Below are 21,705 nucleotides of genomic sequence, written 5' to 3'. Positions count from 1 at the left end.
CACCTTCTCTACCTCCTCTGCTGCATTCCTCCTGGGTGTGCAGGCACCCACACAGCACCTGTGCATCTTCCAGGGAGGCTTGAGAAACCTAATTTTAGAACACTTCCACTTAGGCTGACTAGGTTTTTTTCATTTCTCCTTCTCTTGCCTGGAGTTTCTTTGTAGATCCGAAGACCTTGGTGATTTTATTCTCCTAAACACATCTGCTTTTTCCCAGACTGAAGTCCTCAAAATCCTTTTTACGATGTCACACTTGGTTACTGAGAGAGTGTTTTGAAGTGAGTAGAAGGTTTTAGCTTCAGAGACTGAACAGCAGGAGATGATTAACACTTAGGGAGCAAAGCTGTTTATTGTGTTTTAAATAGTGCAGAAGAGTTTGGTTTTTAAATTGCCTCTAATTAGTATAACGTACTTGTGCCTGTGCACACCTGATCTCTACTTCACAAGCACCAAGGTCTTTACCAGACTACTGAACAGAAGCACCAAAATCCACAACATGAAATAACAACTGCTTTTTTCTTCTGCAAATACATGCTCGGGTGGTCTCCACAGGTGAGGAGGACATAGGGACTGAGATACTCCCACCAGTTCTCAACACACCTTCAGGCAAAGGGAAATACAAACAGCAGGTTAAATCTCCAGTGGGAGCTGGGAATAGCACAAAACATCAATGGAGCCTGGCTTGTCCCTCCTCCATTTCACATTTGTTCCTGAGATGCTTTCCTCCAGGAATTCTGAAGCACTACTTGCCTCTTGCTGCTGTGAGTTAACAAGCGATGCAGCAAAAGAAATATTGGGAGCTTAGATGGTCCTCTGTTCTCCAGCTGCCTGCCATGAAAGGCATTTCAGAAGGCAATCTGCTTGCAAAAAGTGTCCACGGCTGAGGAGTCACACAGGTGAGTGGTGCCAGCTGGGACACCCAATAGCCACACTTGGTCCTTTTCATTTCTTTAATTCTTGCCTTGTTTACACTCAAATGTGACACTATTTAGGAAGGGGTCCTCTCTCTGCAGCTTCACAGCTAAGATTATATACCATGAATGTCCCCAGAATGTCCTGCACCACAAAGCGCACACCAACATCTTGGCTGGGCAGGGCGCATGGGAGCCTGAGAAGCCTGATCCTGACCCAGTAATCCCAACTGCTACTGCAGGGCACACGGCTTGTGTTCACACCTTCCTAAACATCAGAACAGCTTGGCATGCCTCTGATTATTCAGCATCTATCCATGGCCACACTAAGGTGACTGAGGAAGGAACCCCGGTGTTAACCTACAGTCACCTACTTCATATGTTATTTATCAAACTCCTTCCCTATATTTTACTGAAGTTTCTGGAAGGAGATTCAGAAGCAAAACCCTCATGCACAACAGCTGCAGGGTGTTTGTTAGCAACAACATCTTCAACCTATACTACCACATCTGTAATGAGAATACCTCAATATCTCGCCAACAATAATCCATGCAGCTTAAACAGAATCACTCCGTAAGCAGCAAACCATCAACTGTATCTCTTAGCCCTACAGGTACCTGATAAGAAGCGAATTAAAATAGGGGAGATCAAAGAAATGGGAAATTATATTTAGCTGGCTCATATTAAATAAAGTTTTTTACTCGGGCTCACTGGAGACTGATGCTAAAATTGCTACAAATGGAACTGCTATAAAGACAAAAGATATTATTAAATCTTTGTGCCAATCATTCAGATACAGAACCAGAGCTTTGCATTTTGAAAGCATCTTTCAAGCAAGAGAGAGTGAGTGAAAGATAGGAACCAATCTAACATTAAGATTTAAAATACCTTTTGGTATCCATTCAAATCATCTGGAAATCTATTTCAGAAATGCTATCTAAAATGACAATCTTAAAATACACATTTGAGAGGAAGCAAAATCTAAACAGTGCAGTTTAGAATTATGTATTGTGACATGGCAAAGCAACCATGTTTCTCTACAAAAATAACAATAAAAACTTTCATTGAAAATGGTGTATTAAATCACCAAGACTTAGATTTATCCACAGACATATCAGCTGTCACCCAGCTTAAAGTCTTGTTCGAAGTGTGACCATATTGTGGGGCCAGTTGTCCCAGGCAAGAAGTGTGACTGTACGAGGTCCAGTCCCAGTGCCAGCTATCACAAATGGGAACAGTTACAGACAGCCATCCCTCCCATTTACCGGAGTAAAATGTGACAGGTTAGACAGGTTCATGTAACGCAGAACTGATGATTACAGGCTGAATAAGTGCAAGAGACAAAAAAGCAAGTTGGAATCCAGAGAGAAATAATAACTAGCAGGAGCTGTCTGTTTTATACCCAAGTCTGAATACTGGGAGGAGGTAATGGAGGCAGAGAAAATTATCTTTACCAATTTCAAGAAGTAATCACTTTTTTACTGCAAAATACGGAAAGAAAATATATCCTGAGTTTACCATGATGAATCCCTCCAAGCTTCCTATGTGCTACAGGAATAAAGTAGATATCACTGATAGGATTTGACATATGTTAAATTTCCTCCTTTGACAGAGACCTGCAGAATATAGAACATCTGTACAGCTTTATAGTGATATTATCCTATACTTTTAATGGCTTCTAATTATCCTAATATCGAGTCCTCTCTGTAGATTGGAGTTGCACTACATGATTAAGGTATGGCTGAAAAAGTAATCTTACATTAAAATTAAGAACAAAAAATAATACAATGTTATCTTGTGTTACTGTCAGACTACCCAGCACAATTACACAGGCAACTTTTAAATCTGGGCATCTTTACTGGGGAAATCCGTGCTCTGAACATCCATTCATTTTGGAGGTGACTTCTCTTAAAGAAAAGAGGTGTATAAAATCCTGATTAAGCCTTCTCCGTCATTCTGATGGAGTTGATAACTGGCGCTCTGGAAGTCCCTTGGTCTCCTCTCTGACCCTCCTGCACACCCTGTCACACCAATCCTGGCTCAGCGTCTCCCCAAGGTCGTAGCACCCCAATACTCACAGCAGGTATTGCACACACACATACCACAGGGGGCACCAGTTGCTGCAAACATAGCTGCCTTTTTATTGCTCAAATACACACATATCTTTTTGAAAGTAAGATCATGATGCCATACACAGTGCCACACATGCAGCTTCTGGGATGATGAGTACAGCAATTATTTACCCTATAGACCCTAAGTGATGTACAGAGCAGCAGAGTGCTTCATGCTGCGCAGCACTAATCATAAATCAGACTAAAATAAATTAGTGTTATCTTTTCAAATGTATCAAATGTCTAGCTATTCCTCTACAGATATATCACAGGTCTTTTATCCAGGGTAGCATCAAGGTTAAAATGATTAAGTAAGTAATTTCATTAACAGTGATAAATGTTAACGATGATAGAGAGGGATTTTGGATACATTTTCACAGAAGCAGATTATGCTGAAGGGCTACCAATATCCGCTGTTACGTATAAGAGTCAAATACATTCACCAGGACTTAAAGAGCTGTCTTTCCATGACACAATCTAACTCTCAGATTTCACATTAGGGATGCAGTACATTCATATAGCACAAATCTGGATCACTCTCCTAGATAGGCAAATACAGCCACTTGGGTTAAACGCTGCAGCATAAAGGTGTTTCCCCAGGGCTTGGGAACAGGCGTCAGTGTGTGTGGACAGAGACATACTGTATTGCCCAGCATCCACTGCATGCCCTCCGTGCCCCTCAAATCCTGAATCTCATCATTGCCAGCACTTGTCTTTGTTTTCACGTGGAGTTTCAACAAGTACCTCAAGCCTGATGTTTCTTTCCTGCGCCAAGCAGTGATCCCCCCACCCCCACCCCTTTTCTCATCTCTCTTGGGTGACTGCAGGAAGAGAAGGGGCAGGGACAGGCATCAGGAGCTCCTAAAGATGAGTAGTGAGGTGAGGAAGAGGAAGAGCTTCCAACTCCTTTTTTTTCCTCCTCTCCAGAGAAAACAGATCTGAGGTGGGAATTATTTTGTGCAAGTAAAATTTTGTACTACTACCTGCTTGCACTTGAAGGCAGGCAGGGATCAGCTTAAACAGGAGAAACAATACTGTGTACAGACAAAACCAAACCAAAACAAAAAGGACACCCCCTGCCCCCCCCCCCAAAAAAAAAAAAAAAATCAACAACCAAAAACAAAACCGAAAAACCAACCCCCTCCAAAAAAACCCAAACAAACAAAGAGAAATTCTAACATTCAAAAGGTTGTGGGCTGGAAGACCAAGCACCCCAGCTGGAGAGAGGCAGGGCTGGTGCGAGGAGGCAGCAGCATCTGCATGCTGGCAGCATGGCCATGGGAGGAAAGCCCAGCAAAGCTCTTTCTAAGCAAGTAAGTCAGGAACTGCTAAAAGGCTGGGTAACGACATTACAGTTAGGTTAATTTGCTTGTTACTTTTAGCCTTCCCGGAGTTAACATCAGCCAATACTTGTCTAAAGCAAGATCTGTATAAACAGTGAGTCCGTGCCTTGAAGCAGAGCAAATAACAAGGTCTGAACTCTGGCCAGGTTGCTGAGGCCATGGCTGTGACCTTAGGGACAAATGCAAGCCCAGTGAGTGGTACAAGGCTGGTACCTGCAGGGCTTCTCCAAGAGAATGCAGGCACAATGGGGTGGTCCACATCAGGGCATTTAAAGCACTTACAGGTTACTGTATACCTGTTTGATATCGTGTGCTACAAAGCATATCGTTTAGCAGCTGCCATAAACATTGTGGTAGAGTTCTGTGAATCAAATCCAATCATTCTGAAAACTAAGTATTTCCCATAGTTTGGGAACGTTGCATTAGAAACACTAGGCTTGCATTATTCAAGATTCTCCACTGCATTTTAGTTTTCATACACATTTATTTAGAAGGAAGGAACTTGTGCTACTTTCTGCACCCATGCATGACCAAAATGCTTTAGCAAGACAGCTTGAACAGAACGTAAGAGTCTCCTAGCAATGCATCCTTAAATGCTCAAAGCTGATTCAGGTTAAAAGCATTAGGGGGAGAAAAAAAACCCAAACAAATCCCACCTAATGTGTGTACATGAAAACACTGACTTCTAGTGCATTCAAAACTTAAAAACATGGAACCAATTTTCTTCAAAACTTGGAACTCTCCAGTGAGGGCTATAAACAAGCTAATTTGACATTGCCAGTTCCAGGCAGCTTAGACTTATGGGTGTGCATGTATTTTATTCTGAAGATATGGGAAAAACATATTTTCCTCATGCTTGCATAAATCAAAACCAGCTGAACCAACTTTGCTTGAATTGGAAAGAGAGAGAGGAAGGAAAGAAGAAAGAGAAAGGAAAGAAAGGAAAGGCTAAATATAAAAACTTCTACCTATGGGAGGCGGGGGGAAGGGAAGAAATCCCCAACAATCAGGAAACATTCAAGGTGCACATAACATTAGCAGTAAAATAATGCACTACTTTGTATTATTTTATTTTAGGATTAAAATCTCATAAAGTCATTGAAGATCTTCACATCACTTGAGCTAGTGCCTAATGTACTATACTAAATCTTCTGTTCTTGCATTTAGTTATCTCCTCTTCATTTCCCCCACTTCTCCTGTCCAATTGAGCCTCTTTACTTCTCTAGAGCTCCACCATTCCCCCTTGCCACTAATACAATCATGTTCTCAGGACATAGATATATATGTCAGCTCTCCCCCTGCCACTCGAGGCAGATCCACCCTCATCCATCTCCCGCACACTGGTCTCTGGCAGACTTTGAAGGTGCCATCTGGGACCCTCTGACTCAGAGTCTGCTGAGGACTTCACCATTGCTCATGATTTGCAGCTACACTTCCTCCATCGCATAAACCTGATCTTCCTTTCTATGCTTTTAAGAGGCAGGAGCTGTAAGCCTTGAAGCACAGGAGAGGATGTTACAAAGTAGGACAAGGAACTGAAAGGAATAGAGGGAAAGCATGCTGTGCAAGGGAGAAATGATGGGGATCTATGCAGCCCTCTACAGAATGGGCTGGGTACAGACAGGGTGGTGCTGCAGGCAGCTGTGCGTGCAGCATGTTGTTATTCCCTGAGTCCCATCCAGAGCATCCTACAGGGAAGGGCATCCCTCACCCTCCACTGTGCTGCTGGGAATTATCTCTCACTGTGTGAATTATCCCTGTGTCCTCACTGAGCCCTTTTCACTTCCTCATTCCTTGCAGCACCGTGGCACCCAGTTTGCAGTCCCACAAAGCTGGCAATCAGATGGCACTACATAGTACCTGGAGGTGGTTTTCTTACTTTCATTTTAAACCAAATGTCCAGTTAGTGCCATAACTCTATTGCTAGCTGGAAAGCATCAGCAGGGAGAGGCTGAGCTTTCCAGAGGTAAGTGTCTACTGGCCAGGGCAGCACCTGTGCCACCAAACCACCCGTCGCTGGCTGCAGGGATCTGAAGCATCAGGGACAGAAAGTCCTGTCAGGAGTTTTAATTTCCCTTCCCCTCCCTCTGATATTCTGTTCCCACTCCCACCTCAAGTTCACCCCTCAGGAAAGCCCTCTGCCCCTCAGCTCACCAATCACAACCTCCTTCCCCTGTCAGAGCCACTGCAACCCCCAAAGCAGTAAATGCTGAGAATGCAGAGAAACTCAGTCAGAACTCATAAGAAGTCTAAACATTATCAAGCCAGTGCCTTACCTCAGCAAGGCCACCACCATCAAGCATTACAGCCGATTTCCAGTTTCCGAGACACTCATTTTGTTGTGGTGCCTTCCTCACTCCCAGTACAGCCTTCCCATAAAAGTCTGCAGTGCTGCTACACAGTCTGACTTCCAACCTTCCCTGAACCCCATCCCAGCTTGCTGAGGGCTGGGCAGCAGGTGCTGAGGGGATGCCACTTGCTGTGATCTGGGTGTAGCACTGAGCACCCTGCTACCCTGCAGCACCTCTTGCTCTCTACAGCCGCATGCCCTGGAACAGCCTCTGGCATGCTGAGTTCTGCTACATCTACATGTCAGCTCCAACTATTATGGTCGTTCATAGTTGATGTCCATAACATCTGTTTAGCTAGTTTGTTTATAAATAGATTTTGAACATCCAAATTGCAGTAACCCACCCAGATTTTCAGGCATTTGATATGTGAAATGCAAATTGGAGAGTAAATGAAAAATTAAGTGACCATGAGAATCGTTTTTTGCCATGCAGAGCCATTTTCATAATAAAAATGAGAATCATAATCCTACTTTACATACCATTTTCTGCAGGGTTGTGTAATTTACAACTTATACAAAGCAACAGGAAGATTAAAGACATCTTTTGAATTAAAACTAAAGCCCTCAGTACACTCCCTGCAGTAACAGTTTATTACATCCTGTGCAGCTCTGAGGAAGCAAAAAAGTGGTTGTCCAGGGAGCTGAGGGTGGCATTTCCAACATATTTCCTTGGAGAAGGCAGCAGGTATAAACCCATCTTACCATGGACACCTTCCAGGCGGCCACACTCAGTGAGCACCGAGGCCCTCTGTGCTGCCGACCTAAGAGAGCAGAGGTGGCATCGTCCCTTGCAGGGTCTGTGCTCTCTTTGCTTTCTCACCTACCCCATGCTCAAGAAACTCTCATGCTGGGCAGAAGGGCAGGATGTGGCACACTGCTGGATGGAAGTGTCCCATGGCAGACAAGGACCTACCAATAGTCCTGCTTTCAAACAGCGCGTCTGAACAGAGCTCTCCTCCAGTACCACACTTGCAGTTCTCACATGCACTGCCCTGTGTGCTTATGCTGCTTTTAAGAGGAAAGCCATTGCAAGAGACACTTTTAAAAAGCTCCTAACCAATCTCTAAGTGTTTCTGAAGAAAGTACGACTGTGAAATCACACAGGAGAGAGCAGACTTTCACTGGAGCCTGTGTATTTCTCTTGGATAATGGTATTTATTTTCATAAATATGTGAGTAGAACAAATACACAAAAATAAAGTGCTGCCAAGGTGGAAAACTCCTCTCGCTTGTGAGTTAGAGGATGCCCCAGTTCTTTCTCCATCAATGCCTTTGAAAGGCTGGTAAACTTGAGAGAAGTCCAAATCTGGGCATATACCACACACACACTTATTTTTAGTAGTATTGTAACTACTTATTGCAAAAACAAATTAAGCATTACATGATTAGTTAAGAACATAAATCCATACAACAAGCATCTAGGGTCAAAGATACACATCACAGATATCCATTGAACCAAGCAAAGTTGTTGAGGATGCACAGAGTCTCATGAATTTAAACCAGAGTAGATTGACTAGTTTTTTTACATGTCTCTTTAGTAAATACATCAGCTTGAAGAGTGCAGGTGTCTTAGAGACAGACCTAAGACAGTGGTCTCATTTCAGAGAGCTGTTTGGTAATTTGAAGAGAAGACTAATTTCTTTATCTTAGAAAATGTTTAGTGCTCCACAAGGAACTTCCTACTAAGCAATAAGTGGGACTACTTGCAAAAGCAAGCTTTATTCCAGTTTGTAAACACCCAGAATTAGTATCTGTCAGTAAAAGAAACCAGTTGCCTGGGCTCCTAAATCATACTTAAGCTTTCTATATTAGTTCAGAACAAGAATTACCAAGAGCGTTGCTTTACAGTTCTCACATACATGACGTTTAGCAGCAAAATGCCCCCGAATGACACAGTAACACTTTCTTCCAAACTTCAGCACGTTTGAGAAAAAGGCTCATGAAAAAAGCTCACAGAATACACTGGCTCATCACAGATTTTCGTAACCACAAGATTTTATATCCAAATACAGTATAAGCCGCAGGTCAAACAAGTTGCAGCAGACCTCAGTAAGAGATATGTTTAATGTACAAGGTGCAGGTGTGCTTTGTTGACTGCACAAATTAATCACAATAGAACTCTCCTGAATGCCTTTTTCACTTTAAACTCTTATTTGTGTGTCTCCCATACGCTGCAATGTTCAACCTACCTTTGGAGTGTAATTGCCAAACAAGGGGACTGGGTTGATCAGATCTGTCTTATTTCCCAACATGTCCAAACTGCATTGAGCAGGTCTCTCTCCAATGCTCAGTGTGCCCTGGGGGCTGCTCTTTGACAGTGACAAGAACAAAAGCCCTGGGGTCTCTTTGGGCACCTGTGTCCCTTTTCAGTCCTGCCCCAAAGCACCCCTTTGTGACACCCTTCTCTCACCAGGGCATAGGCAAGTGACACCCACCCCACAGCTGGTTTGCCTCTGCTCCCCTCACACCTGGGAAGGCTTCTGCTCTCAGCTCCCAACCCTCTTCAGGCCCACGGACCCTGTGATCTGCACACAGAGATTTTAAGAAGTTTTAAAGGGAATACAGGGATATATATGAACAGATAACCCTGGGATTCAGGGAGAGCTGAGCTAGACTGCAAAGCTGTGGGCCTCTCTTCTAATGATTCCCCTCTGCTCACCTTCTCTCTTTCCTCCACTTGTGCCCTGTGGATCCCCAGCTCCTAAACAGCACAGTGAAGAGTCTCACTAAAAGTATTTCTATATTTCCCAGGTTCCTTGAACAAAATACATGCTTTAAACTTGAAGAAAGCTCTCCCAGGAGCACCTCCCAAAGAGGAGTTGGTTGGTCCAACACTGTTCATTATATGCCCCAAATGAAATCAATATCCTATTTCTTCCATTGAACAACTTGGCTCCCATTCTCCATAGCTCTTTTATCTCGTCCATGACTTAATCAGTTCTCATAAAAAATGCACGGGTCTGTATGTGTATGTAAAAACTTGTTTCCAGTCTTATTCCTACTCTCAGTGAATTGCTCCAAGTCTTCCTGCAAGTTCCTCTGTGATTACACAACAAAAATGGCCCCTGATGCACCCTCACAGGCTGCAGCTGGCTCTCAGCATCAGCCCACACATGGGCTCCACTGGGAGAGAGTGTGCACTAATGAAAGGGGCCCTAAATTGCCAAGTTTCATGGCAACTTTAAAGATCTCTGCTGGAGCAAAGCACTGTAAATAAGAAGTCTTCCCCAGTCCATTTGCAGGATGGGGGAACCACAGCACTGGCATAGAGGCACTGAGGTGTCCTGCACGTACACTGCTCTCAGGAGCACGTTCATTTTCTCTTCCTGTGTTTTACACTAATTTCTCGCAGCAGGAAGCTTATAAGCCTGTGCCATGTAAAGTTGTTTGCTGTTATTTCTTTGGGTTCAGAGTCCTTAATCTTTACTTTAAACCCACTGTCAATATTTTCGCTGCATTGCTATTCTGTAAGTCATTAATCACTGGGAATCATGGTCTGTTTCATGGAATAAAATGATTACAGACAGTTCTCTCAATGGCAGCTTACACCTCTGTTTTTTGTATGCAGGAGATGGTATCTGTTGGAGCTCATGGCCTCCCTCAGTGAGTCTGATGGAGGGCTGCTCACTCCCAGCTGTCCATGTGGGTCAGGCAGGACAGAGCAGGACCCGAGTGACTGCAGCTTGCTCCTACTGCTCAGCCCCTCTTTCAGCTAGTGGATATGGTATTTCTCTGCCTCCTCTAACAGTGCAAGTGCTGTGTGAATACAGTGCAACAATACATTCATATTAAGATGCTTTCTGTGGGTGAGTTGTTCTGAGGATGAAAACCAAGCCAATTACCAGCAGTTTAGTCCTAGCACAAATCATAGTCCAGTAAAAAATTTTAACTGGAATTTAAAAACACAGCTTGCTTTAAAAACGATTTAAATTTAAAAACACTTTAGAATTTAAAAACACAATTTGAAATTTAAAAACACAGCTTGGATACAGAGGGTGAAGATACTGTTGCTAAGCCTTTATTTCCATGGCCTGGCAAAATTCTATGTCATTCTTCTCTGGGGTTGAGGAGGAGGGAAGACTAATAAATACACTGAGACAGGCTGTTCAGAGGCTTGGTCTCCAGCCCCCATCATTTATTACAATTTTTTGCAGTCTGATTACTGAAGGTAATCTGTAGCTTGGGCAGAACACTTACAAATATACCTAATCTATACCATAATAGCTATTCTATTTTCCCCTGTCCCTTGCAAATATGCTCCCTTCCTAAGAAAGCATATCTTAACAGACAGGCACAGTCTTTTATTCAAACACAGTGCAATTGCAACAGCTCTTAAGTGTTCATAATTATTTTTTAGGGAAGAAAAAAAATCGTTCTATTATAGATGTACACAGAAGAGTAAAACACGTAATATGAATTAGGACACAGCACATTAAAAATGTAAATTAAGAATTAAATAGCAAAACAATGGAGTTTTGCCAATGTTTTTAAATGTTTTTATAACCATGCAAATTGCTCATCAGTATCCAGTGTCACGTTGGCAGATTTGTTCAATAGGGAGTATGAAGCCAGAGACAAGATGATAGACTATCCTTCCTAAAGGATGTACTTTCAGTGCTGTCCTGGCTGTTCCACATTCTCGTGCTTTAAAATAGAGAGGTGAACACATTTGGAGCATAAGTGATGTGTTACAGAAAAGAGGTGTTTTTTTTTTCCTGGTTGTGAAAAATTGGATTTATCTACGTATATTTATATGTGTTTGTCATCAAGTCCATTACAAAGGCTCCCAAAAAGCACTATTATCAAAACATTACTAGATGCTCAAAGTCCTTTTTATTTCAAACTATGTGGAATGTAGTGAATGCGATATTTTTATGCCAGCACAATTTTCAAAGCACTTAAATTCCTAAACTAGAAGAGTTCACCAATATGATCTGTATATAACATATTCCTGTTTCCAGGTCTCCTCAAGAAACAATCTGTGCACAGGATTTTGATACTTCGATCAAACACCAGAGTTTTCACTGAGACTGCAAGAGGAATGTGAGCCCCGCACATCTTTCCTGGGAGGAAAGGCCAGCTCTCCTCCTCGTCGCACTGATATAGGCTATGTCTGCAGCCATGTATGGGGCAAGGCTGGGAAACCTCCACATGGCTCTTTCAAGGAAACAAAGAATAGGAAAGGCAGCATTCAGCTCTAGAGATTCCTACTTATAAAGCAGGAATTGACTTCTTAGCCTGAAAACATCTGTCCCCACATCACTGGTATAACAGAAAACCCAGTCTCTTGGAAAGTGGAAAGCTGGGGTTTTCAGCTGTGTAACTGAAGCCTCCATATCACCCAGCTCCACACGCACATAGTAATGAACAGCAGAAAATTATTTAATGACCCTGACACTTTCTCATCAGCACATCCTTTATACAGGTGTCAAGTGAACATCAGCAGACAGCTAAGGGCCCTACGCAACCTTGCCAGGTAAGTAATTCATCCTGATTACACTGCACAAAGTGTCTTTGTTTTAATAAATTAAAATGTGAACTACAGCATATATCCAGGTGCTCAGTACAGATTCATGGGTTTGGTACCAATTTTCACCAATTCACTGAGCAAATCATGTGTTCCCAACCACAGCAATGGCCAGAGAAGGAAAAAAAATGGGATGTATCCTATTACTCCTGCAACCTCTCTGTCCATCTGCCTTCAAAGTGCAACTCTATTTATGCAGCTGTTTTGCAGACATCCAGGAGACTACTGCTATCACCAGTGTCATGGTTCCTACCCTATCCCTAACAGAATCTGGAGACAAATACACATTAATGACAAAATCAGGGGTCAGCACAAGGTAAGACAGGGCTGCTAATGAGGAATGAAGAAGAGCAGATCATCTCCTTGTTCATTCAAAGTCAAAGACCCTGCCGGCAATCAGTGACAAGGTCTCTTAACAGTGGAGTCTTGCACCATGCCACAAAGCCAACAGGAATAATACATCTTAGAGCTTTGATTTTCATAGCAGAGTGTTGAAGAAGGGGGAAGGCTAATTTAGCCACACATACTCTTTGAAAGGTGCAAGTTACAGAGAACATGGTTTGTTCCTTGCCATAGAGTTAATTTCATGGCTGAAATTCAACTTGGGACACAGAAATCATCATGTGAAAACCCCAGGAGAAGCATCAGAAGCCAATGTCATACTGTAGGGTTGCCTGACCAGACCAGTATGCTGCAGAGCTGGAGCATTGGTCCTGCTGGGCCAACACTGGCTCTGCTGCAGCCATACAGGCAGGGTGTCTTGCCAGGTTGCCAGAAAGGAGATCCAGTGACAAAGTGGTTGGCAGTAGCTGTGTAGGAAGGACAGCATGCAGAGGCCTCACCCGGCCAGCAAAATGACCACCTGTCCTTCCCTGGGGTCCCTGCTTTTCCCCACCATCCCCAGGACACCCTGACAGAAAAGGTTTGCATCCACCCAGCACATCTTGATTGATCAGCAAAAAAGGAAAAAGAAGGACGTTAGAAACACAACTGCTAAACAATTCTTAGAGATAACTGATGACATGTTAAACCCCAATGCAAACACTACATAATTCATGATACTCACTATATGAAAGCACACTGGAAAATGGATGTGTTACTTTTCTCTCAGGACCTTGAATTTCTATATTATTAAAACAGTTTGGGTGGTGGGAGGAGGAACCTGATGATTTGAAGTTTATAGTTTCCTCCTAGTACATTGCCAGGAAGATAAAATATTTAGTGGCTTCACATTCCCTAACCATATTTTTAACAATATGCTTCATGCTCTATTTGCCACAAAAGTTGTGACACTGCAGTCAGTCTTCAAAGAATAAAGTATGCATTTTTCATAGCAAAAGATCAGAAAAATCACATCTTTTTATTACCCTGCTATTGGTTAAGTCAAGCTCTGATAATTAGGATATTGGATATTTATGAGGAGCTATTCTGCCTTTATAACTGCTTTAGGTGCCCGTTGACAGATGCAGCAAGACGATTTACATTGATGAGTGAATTTGCCAGTATTTCAGTAATAATATCCAAGTCTAAGCCTATTAGAAAAAGAGTCTGTATCTCACTCTTGGAGTACATATTTTCAATTAATTCTGGTTTTGTAGTATTTCCTCTGGCATGCTGTCATTGAGGTTTTCTGTCATTTGTTTGTGCTCTGATCGAATAGTAGCCAAAATTAAAGTCCAGACGGTGACTGGATAGAAGCAGGTTATTAAATTAGTAAGGCACGATAAACCACGATAATCTCCTAGTCTGAACTGGGCCATAGGACCCTCTCTTTTTTTAATCAATGTCTGCTGCCGTTGCAGCACAGAGGAAGGAGGGGAAAGCAACTCCTTCCCCACACCACACTGGTGACAGAGAGCAAGTTAGCAGAACCCAGGCAGATGAGGGGAGAAAGCACAGCTCTGTGGCCATCTCTTTTTCCTGTGTACCACCTCAGTGGTTCTTTTTTACTTCTGAAACTGCACTTAAGCCAGGACTGAATCCTGCTTACAAATATTTGCTTCCACTTAGAGAATGCAGGCTGCCATGCATCTCACACCATGCTCTGTCAAGCTGTCCCTGATCTCCTTGCAACTGCAAACAATTATTTTTTTTATCCCAAAGAAGTTTTCAGACTTACTATGGATGTGATGTGATAAAAGCACACTGATCCATTCCCAGTTAATCTATGTCTATTCTACAAGTAAATGGTTCAATACTTCCTCTAATGATCTGTATATTTCAGATTTACTTATGCCTGAAAAAGCTCCAGCAGAAGTTTATGTGAGCAGAACCATAAAATCAAGCATGGAGCAATATATAATTGCTGTGAAATATATGCTTGAGACCACTGATTTAAGCAGAGCTGAGTAAAACCTTAATGCCTTCAATTACAGACACTTGAAATGTCCTGCCTGTCTCAAGCAGTTCCAGGGAGGAACAAGACAGAAGGAAAGCTGTATCATTACAGCCTTGGCATTTACTCACATCAGCATCATATACCTTTCCTGCCCTTTCCCAACAGTTCAGTGACTTCTAGAAGTGTTATACCCTCAGAGACAGCAGGAAAATTTGACCCTCACAGCTGAGATGACTTAAGGCCCCCTATCACAAAAAAGGAGACCAGGCACATGAAGAGCAAAAAGCAGGCTACCCTTCTGGCTGAGCCCTCAATGAGCCTCTGGGGGGTTTCCTAGTGCTAAGGAGGAAAGGGTGCACGAAAGCTAGTGAAGAGCAGCAGTACTGACTTTTGAAGTGGGAAGTTCAGGGTAATTTATTCTAGCAACAGCCTCTCTCACCAGTTCTCCCCTTCCCCTCACCATCTCACCATCAGTCCACAAGGTCCTCCTTGCTCAAGATAACAGGGGGTAAAAGGTCACACATCCTTTGCACAGCATGGGAAATTAGAGTTAACCGCTCTAAATAAATGTGTTTTATTAATAGCATATTTATAGCACTTAATGATGCTTTGGCATTTTGTAGTAATGGTCAACCCGTTTTTTAACCCAGGAAGATTTTTAAATTAAGCCACATTTTTTTGTTTTGCTCTGGCTTGCTCTTTAAACACTCTTCTGGGTCAGAGATATTGACAGCATGGATGGTTAGAAAAGAGCTTAAAAGGAACAGGCAGGTGAAGAATAACACTGCTTCTAACTTGACCTTTAATAGGTTTTCAGAAGGCTTCAATGCATTCTCCCAAGTTTGATAGTGACTACACTCCTTCAGCTTCACTGACGTGGTGCCTTATCAGTTTAGGTAGGTGTGAAGAGGAACATACACAAGGAAAGCGAACAGCGGTGTTTAACCCTACCATACAAGTTATATTTGAATAAGTTTTCTTCAGCTCTCAAGCTCTGTCAAGTTCACAAAGATCTTCCAAGCAAGAGAAAGGACATACTGAGAATGTAGGAAATGAGGATGTATCAGGAAAAATTCCTAGTTTAAATAATTAGATTTATTGGTAATAGCCAGCCCTACCATGGCCATGCAAAGGACAATGCAAGGACTCTGTTATCACTGCTCCTCTTAACACATTTACTTTGTGTTAATTTGCCTGACCACATTAGTTATCATAACAAGAAAACAGATTTTGCTCTTGTGCTGTCTCTTCTCCTTTAACTGCCAGGAAATAGGCAGGGAGGAAGCTATTGCCAATATTAAGAAGTATACTTACACCTATGTAAGTGCTTAACCATGCAAACATCACAAAATTAGTGACAAAAGCTAGATTTCACGTGTGAGTTGTTAGTACTCAATAATATTGCGACAAATGGATTTCAGAAACCAATAAGGAACAAATAAATGGAACACAAAACATCACCACTAGGATCCAGCTTGCTTCTTCAAGTCTGAAGCATCCATTAGTTACAGGGCATCAGGAACATGCCCAGTAACTTTTCATGGAGTTACAACCTTGTGAGGTCCATGATATCACAATGTTAGGTGCCCAGATTGAAGGAAGTATGGAATAAGATTAAAGCTATCAAGATTTATCTTGATAAAGAAAGAAGGAAGAGCAGAAGAAATTAAATTGAATAGACCAGAAGTTATTTTCTATGAGTTTCTCACTTGCACAAGTACCTGTGTGAGGCTGTGCAGGCATCTTCTACTTGGCAGACAGGACTTTTTTCTTAGTATGAGAAAACCCAGAGTTTTCCCAGTATGAGAAAAGCCTGACATATTTTTCAATCAGGTAATTGATTGAGGTTAGTTTCTTTTATATCTGATTAGACAAAAAACCCCACATCTGGAAGAGGTTCAACAACACTCTGATTTCACTAGCACATCAATTTGCTGCATGTTACGGGGAAGCTCAAATTAACAAAATAAAGACAACTTTGGAGTTCTGTGGACATGAACAGTGAGGAGCAGGGCTGCTAGGACACAGCTACAGGAGAGTAGTGCACAGGGACCACATCACTGTGCATGCAGCACACCTGAGACCCAGGGAGTCACGGGAGCATTACTCTTCACTGACGTGAAGCAGGTGCAGCCCACATGCTTATCTTGCTGCTTTTGCGCAGGCGCAGATATACATGGTACTAATAGCTAGATTAGTATCGTTGCTCAGTATTTCAAGATTCCTGTCTTACAGCTCCCAGACCCAGCTTCCAGAGGGAAACTCACCCCGCCATGAACTATGGCAGGAGCTGCAGGGCTGTGATCACAGTCCTCAGTATTCAGGCATAATTTCTTCTTATTCAGTGGTTACACCACCTTTTGTTGTAAAATCTTAACTTCTACTTGGACATCATATTCTGCTTGTGAATATTCAGTTTGTGAATATTCTGAGTCCATCTGATAGGAATAGTAAGCACAGTAGTAAGCTGGAAGCCCTGAATAGCTTGAACTTGGAGAACGCATGAGCCAGTGGCTGCCTCTTGCAGGCCTCCAGCCTCTGCTGAGAGAATAACAGGTTGGAAGGAACCTCAAGGATCATCTGTCCCAGCCTTTCTTTGCAAAGCGTGACATAGACTAGATGTCCCAGCACTCTGTCCAGCTTAACTTTAGAACCATTCAGTGCTGGGGAATCCACCATTTCCCTGGGTAGATTATTCCAATGGCAAAGAGAGCTTCAGTTGTGACAGTGATGCACTAAGGGATTCCAAAACGAAAGCCAGTGTCTCCAAGGCAAGCTAAGCATTCAACCATTCCTCTAAAAGACAATTCAAGATATGTAGTGATAAGATAAAGGGTAATGGGTTTAAATTTAAACAGGGGAAGTTCAGGTTAGATAAAAAGGAAGAAATTCACTGTGAGGGTGGTGAGGCACTGGTTGCTCAAAGAAGCTGTGGCTGACTCATCCCTCTCTGTTCAAGGCCAGGTTGAATGGGGCTTTGGGCAACATGGTGTATTTGAAGGTGCCTCTGTCCATGGCAGGGGGAGTTGAAACCAGATGATCTTAAGGTCCTTTCCACTAATAATAACCACTCTATAATTCTATCTATCCTGCAAGGCACAGGGCAAAACCCACTTAATTCTGCAAAGATACTCAATCTACAGCTTAGGCCTGAGAGATGCCAATACTGAGGCTGATACAGAGAGCAGCCACAAGCTTCAGCACCACAGTAGTGATCTGACTGCTGCTGAAGGCATGCAAGGGAGGAGCAGACCGTTTGAACCCTAGTATAGGCTTTGCTTGGGATAATGTCAGCATTCGTATTTAACCCCTTTCTGACCTCTGTGTAAAATGAAGGTGCCTGGAAGCAAAGCAGAAATAGTAATGAAACAGTTCATTGCTCAGTTCACAGTAAGCAAGGACATCAGAAACTTTCATTACAAAAACCAGCAGCTGCAGTAAGATCAGTCTATTTGATGTTTGAACTAGAGGTTAAGGGCGGAGGAAAAGGAGAATTTCGCTGTTTGTGATAAAACTCATCCCTCTCTCTGGATACTGCTAAGCCATCCCTGGCAGGGATGGACTTTTATCCCTGGCTCAGACTTATGAAGAGCAAATCTTTTTGCATTTTGAATGCACCAGATGGCATGCCTTTACAAAACTGGCCTCCAGGGAAGATACCTCTAAAATTCCTTCCTGCAAGGACTTCACTCCCTCTCCCCACCCAAAATTACTCAGTTTAGGCACTATGTAATGCAGGACAGAAGCATATGCCTTTCCTTTGGCAATTGCATTGTGTTATGCTATTAAGAAATATGCCCAATTTGCCTTCTTTTCAGTTCAGTATATTGTACTTCTCCTAGATTGATGTATACCTCAGACCAAATAGTTCTGCATGGACTAGACTGAGGTAATTGGATTACATTTATGTGAAACTCAAAGTGCTAGACATTCTCAGGGGTGATTTTCTTTTTGAGACTGCCATTAGAGTCCCAAGGAAACCAAGTACAAAAGCTTAAACTAATCTCACATTAAACAGGATTTTTTTTTTTTTTCCGATCAAGTTGCACAGAGAGGTTGACTTTTAATGGGAGTTGCACAGCTGAGAGACTAACACACAGACAAAAAAATCCCCAACTCCTTAACCCAAGGGAGGAACTTCAAAACAAGAGAAACGAGGAAATCTGCATTAATGCCCACACATGTGCTCAAGCTCACTGTGCTCTGCCCACGGGTGCTGGTAGCTGGTAATTCATGCAGTGGCAAAAGCCAGGATAATTGGACTCTACTGTAGCAAATAAAACACACTTACAAAGGAGTCAGAAATCATTATCCCTACGGTGCAGAAGTGTCCAAGGCACAGGGAGAGCTTACTGCTTGAACAAGGTCACTTAGGAGGACTGTAGCAGAGCTGGAGTCGCAGACTCCATAGCTAAGGAACAAACACACTTATGGCTGATGGGTGCTGGGAAGACAAACTGACAACTTATGGAGAAATCTGCTGTTCTAACTTTGCTGTCACAGTGGAAGAAGAAAACGTCCACCATCTTGAACATAAAAAAGGAAGATACTTGTGGCACGTTTTGAATGTCTGTGATATTTGTGGAATGCTTCAAATGGCTGCTGTGAAAGGCGCAAGGATGCATTTCCATGTGCCTGCTAGGAAACAAAGACAGCAATTTAAACTGCCGGGTGAGAAAGCGTACCTATCACCCTTCGTTGCCAAGGGAGAAGTATTCTCACAGTGCCTGGACCTGTGCCTGGCTCAGCACCGAGGTGATTTCTTTGAACTGTATGATTTCCAAACCAGAAATAACCATTTTGGATTGTGACAGGATTTTGTCGGATTTCCAAGGGAAAGGATATTCTTGCTTAGAAATACAATGCAGAAAACCCTTTCAAGACTACTTGGAAGCAGAGGCGAGAGCATTCTTTCACAGACATCAGGGGTATTAACTATTTTACATTATCTTACTAATTGTCTCATAACATCCCAGCAGCACTTATTTTTCTTAGTGCAATGCAACTAAATTACATCTGAATGGGGAGTAATTAAACTAGTTTGATATTTTTGTCTCCTTTGCAGACACAGGCTTAATTTGAGTTCATTTTGAACGCTGTTGCCATAGTATGTGCTGTACTTAGAGATGAATGACAGGGAACATGGAATAGTAGCTTAACCTACAGCACAACTTGGGAAAAGAAACACATAGAAACCTGGTAATATGCTCCTCTGACTAGATTTATACATTTTTCTTTAGAACACACATGCTTCAGCAGGGCGAATAAGCACTCTGTCTCAAAAATCAGCTAATATGTAGATTTTTACATGTGCTCACAACCCAAACCAGAAGCTATGATGGAGCCTGCAAAGACAGGGATTGATCAGAAGAGGCAAATGAGCCCAGAAACAGATGCAGAAATTGAACAGGAATCTCACCTGCAGCAGGCTTAGAGTTGTGGGCAGATCCAACTCAATACTGCCAAACCATACAGCAGGTACCACACTGGCTGTTTGTACGTGTAACATGCAATGTCCACACAAAAACTTTGCTTTCAAGTCTACAAATACAGGTCAATTTGAAGAGAAAGGTCACAGTGCTTTTCAGAATCAGGAGCTGAACAGCATGTGAGGGGAATAGGAGTTGTCCTTTGTCTCACATCTCATACAGAGGCATGTTTTAGGTGGCTCCCCAACCACCCACAGAACAAGTCAACATGCAGTAACTGAATTATATTGGCTAAACCATCCCATTCTCACATACCAAGCTTTCCGGGTGTGACTGGGCTCTGTCAACTCCCCAGGGCACCTGTATCAACGCACTCCCAGTGCTCTCCCTGACTTGTCAGGGGCAAAGGAGGCCCATCTTTTAACCTGGATTTCTTTTTCCTGTTGGCATTAACCAGTTTATCTTTCAGACAGGTTGATGTCATTCTTACGTTTGGAAAGGAAATTAGTCAGAGCTCAAGGATAACAGTAGTAATTTCTGGTACCACAGGAGGTGTACGCCTCTGGGCTTGTGCATGTGAGAAATTACATTAGTGTGTATTAGTGGGCGTTAGGAGGGGTCACCATGGATGTGATACAACCTGGAGAGCCCCAGACCAGCCTGTGCCATTATTCTTTCTTCTCCCCAGATGGGGTGGGAGGAACAGGGAACATGTCAACTGCTGATTTTGCAAATCATGGCAATGCCCTTTGGCTTTATCTTCTTGATATGTTAGGGGCTTCATATTCCTAAGTACTAAGCTTAAGAGACCAAGAACATTTATTTTAATCTTTGTGAGGGAAAAGAATAAATTAAACAACAAGATTTTTGTTCTAAATATCTCCAGTTTGATGAGAAAACCCCTGAGCTTCAGTTCTGAGACAAACAGGTGACCTTTTCTCCCCGCTGCCAGACCCCCTTTCCCTCCTTCCTTTCCCTCACACTTTTTATTACTGCATGGTCACCCCACTCTCAGCCCCATTTCAGCTAATAGCAGGGAGCAGAGAAACAGGAGAGGGAGGACAGGATAAGAACTAAAACACTGAAGAAATGGAGAAAGTTACTCCTTTCATCAGGAGATTTTCTAACAAAAGCACACAGAGGACTTTTCTCTCTTTTTTTTTTTTTTAGGTTTTAGAGGCAGCCCTAGCCAATCAAACCAGCTTCAAAATGGGCATCAAGGAGGGTTGGTTTTTCATCAACCTGTCAAAATTCATTCCAGAATAAGCTGCTAATATGGGTTGGACAAGTCATGTATAAAAGGAAAGCAAGGAAAAATCTAGCACTGGAAGTCATTGAAAGCAGCTTGCTCATCTGTGCATACCTTATTAAAAAACAGGATGTAGAAAGTAACTAGCTCAGTAAATTACGTTTGGTTTCAATGTTGTGTTTCTAAATTTGCTCCAAACTGAACAAACCCCCGCTATTTAAAAATTTTTCATAAAACTGAGCAACCAAATAAACTCAAACTTTCACAATAAAAATATTTAACTTGGTAGTTATCATTAAGAACATTTTCTATAAGAAATACGGCAATATGACATGCGGACTTATCATTGACAAATTTACCTACAGATCTGTATTATGAGAAGCATAAAAAAAAAAAAACACCCCAACAAAAAAAAAAAAAACTATCTACACTACAATACAGCTCTTCA

The 21,705-nt window shown here is 42.4% G+C and overlaps 1 protein-coding gene across 1 annotated transcript in view; it reads right to left on the bottom strand.

Moving 5' to 3' along the window:
• GPR39 (G protein-coupled receptor 39) overlaps positions 1-21,705 on the bottom strand; it is a gene marked incomplete at both ends in the record, with an annotated part of 86,298 nt that overhangs the window by 43,261 nt on the left and 21,332 nt on the right. The window lies entirely within an intron of this gene.

Source organism: Psittacula echo, assembly GCF_963264785.1.
Source record: "Psittacula echo genome assembly, chromosome: 6".
In the NCBI taxonomy this organism is placed as follows: domain Eukaryota; kingdom Metazoa; phylum Chordata; class Aves; order Psittaciformes; family Psittacidae; genus Psittacula; species Psittacula echo.
The sequence above is the reverse complement of the archived record's forward strand: the minus strand, read 5'-3'. Positions and strand labels throughout refer to the sequence as shown.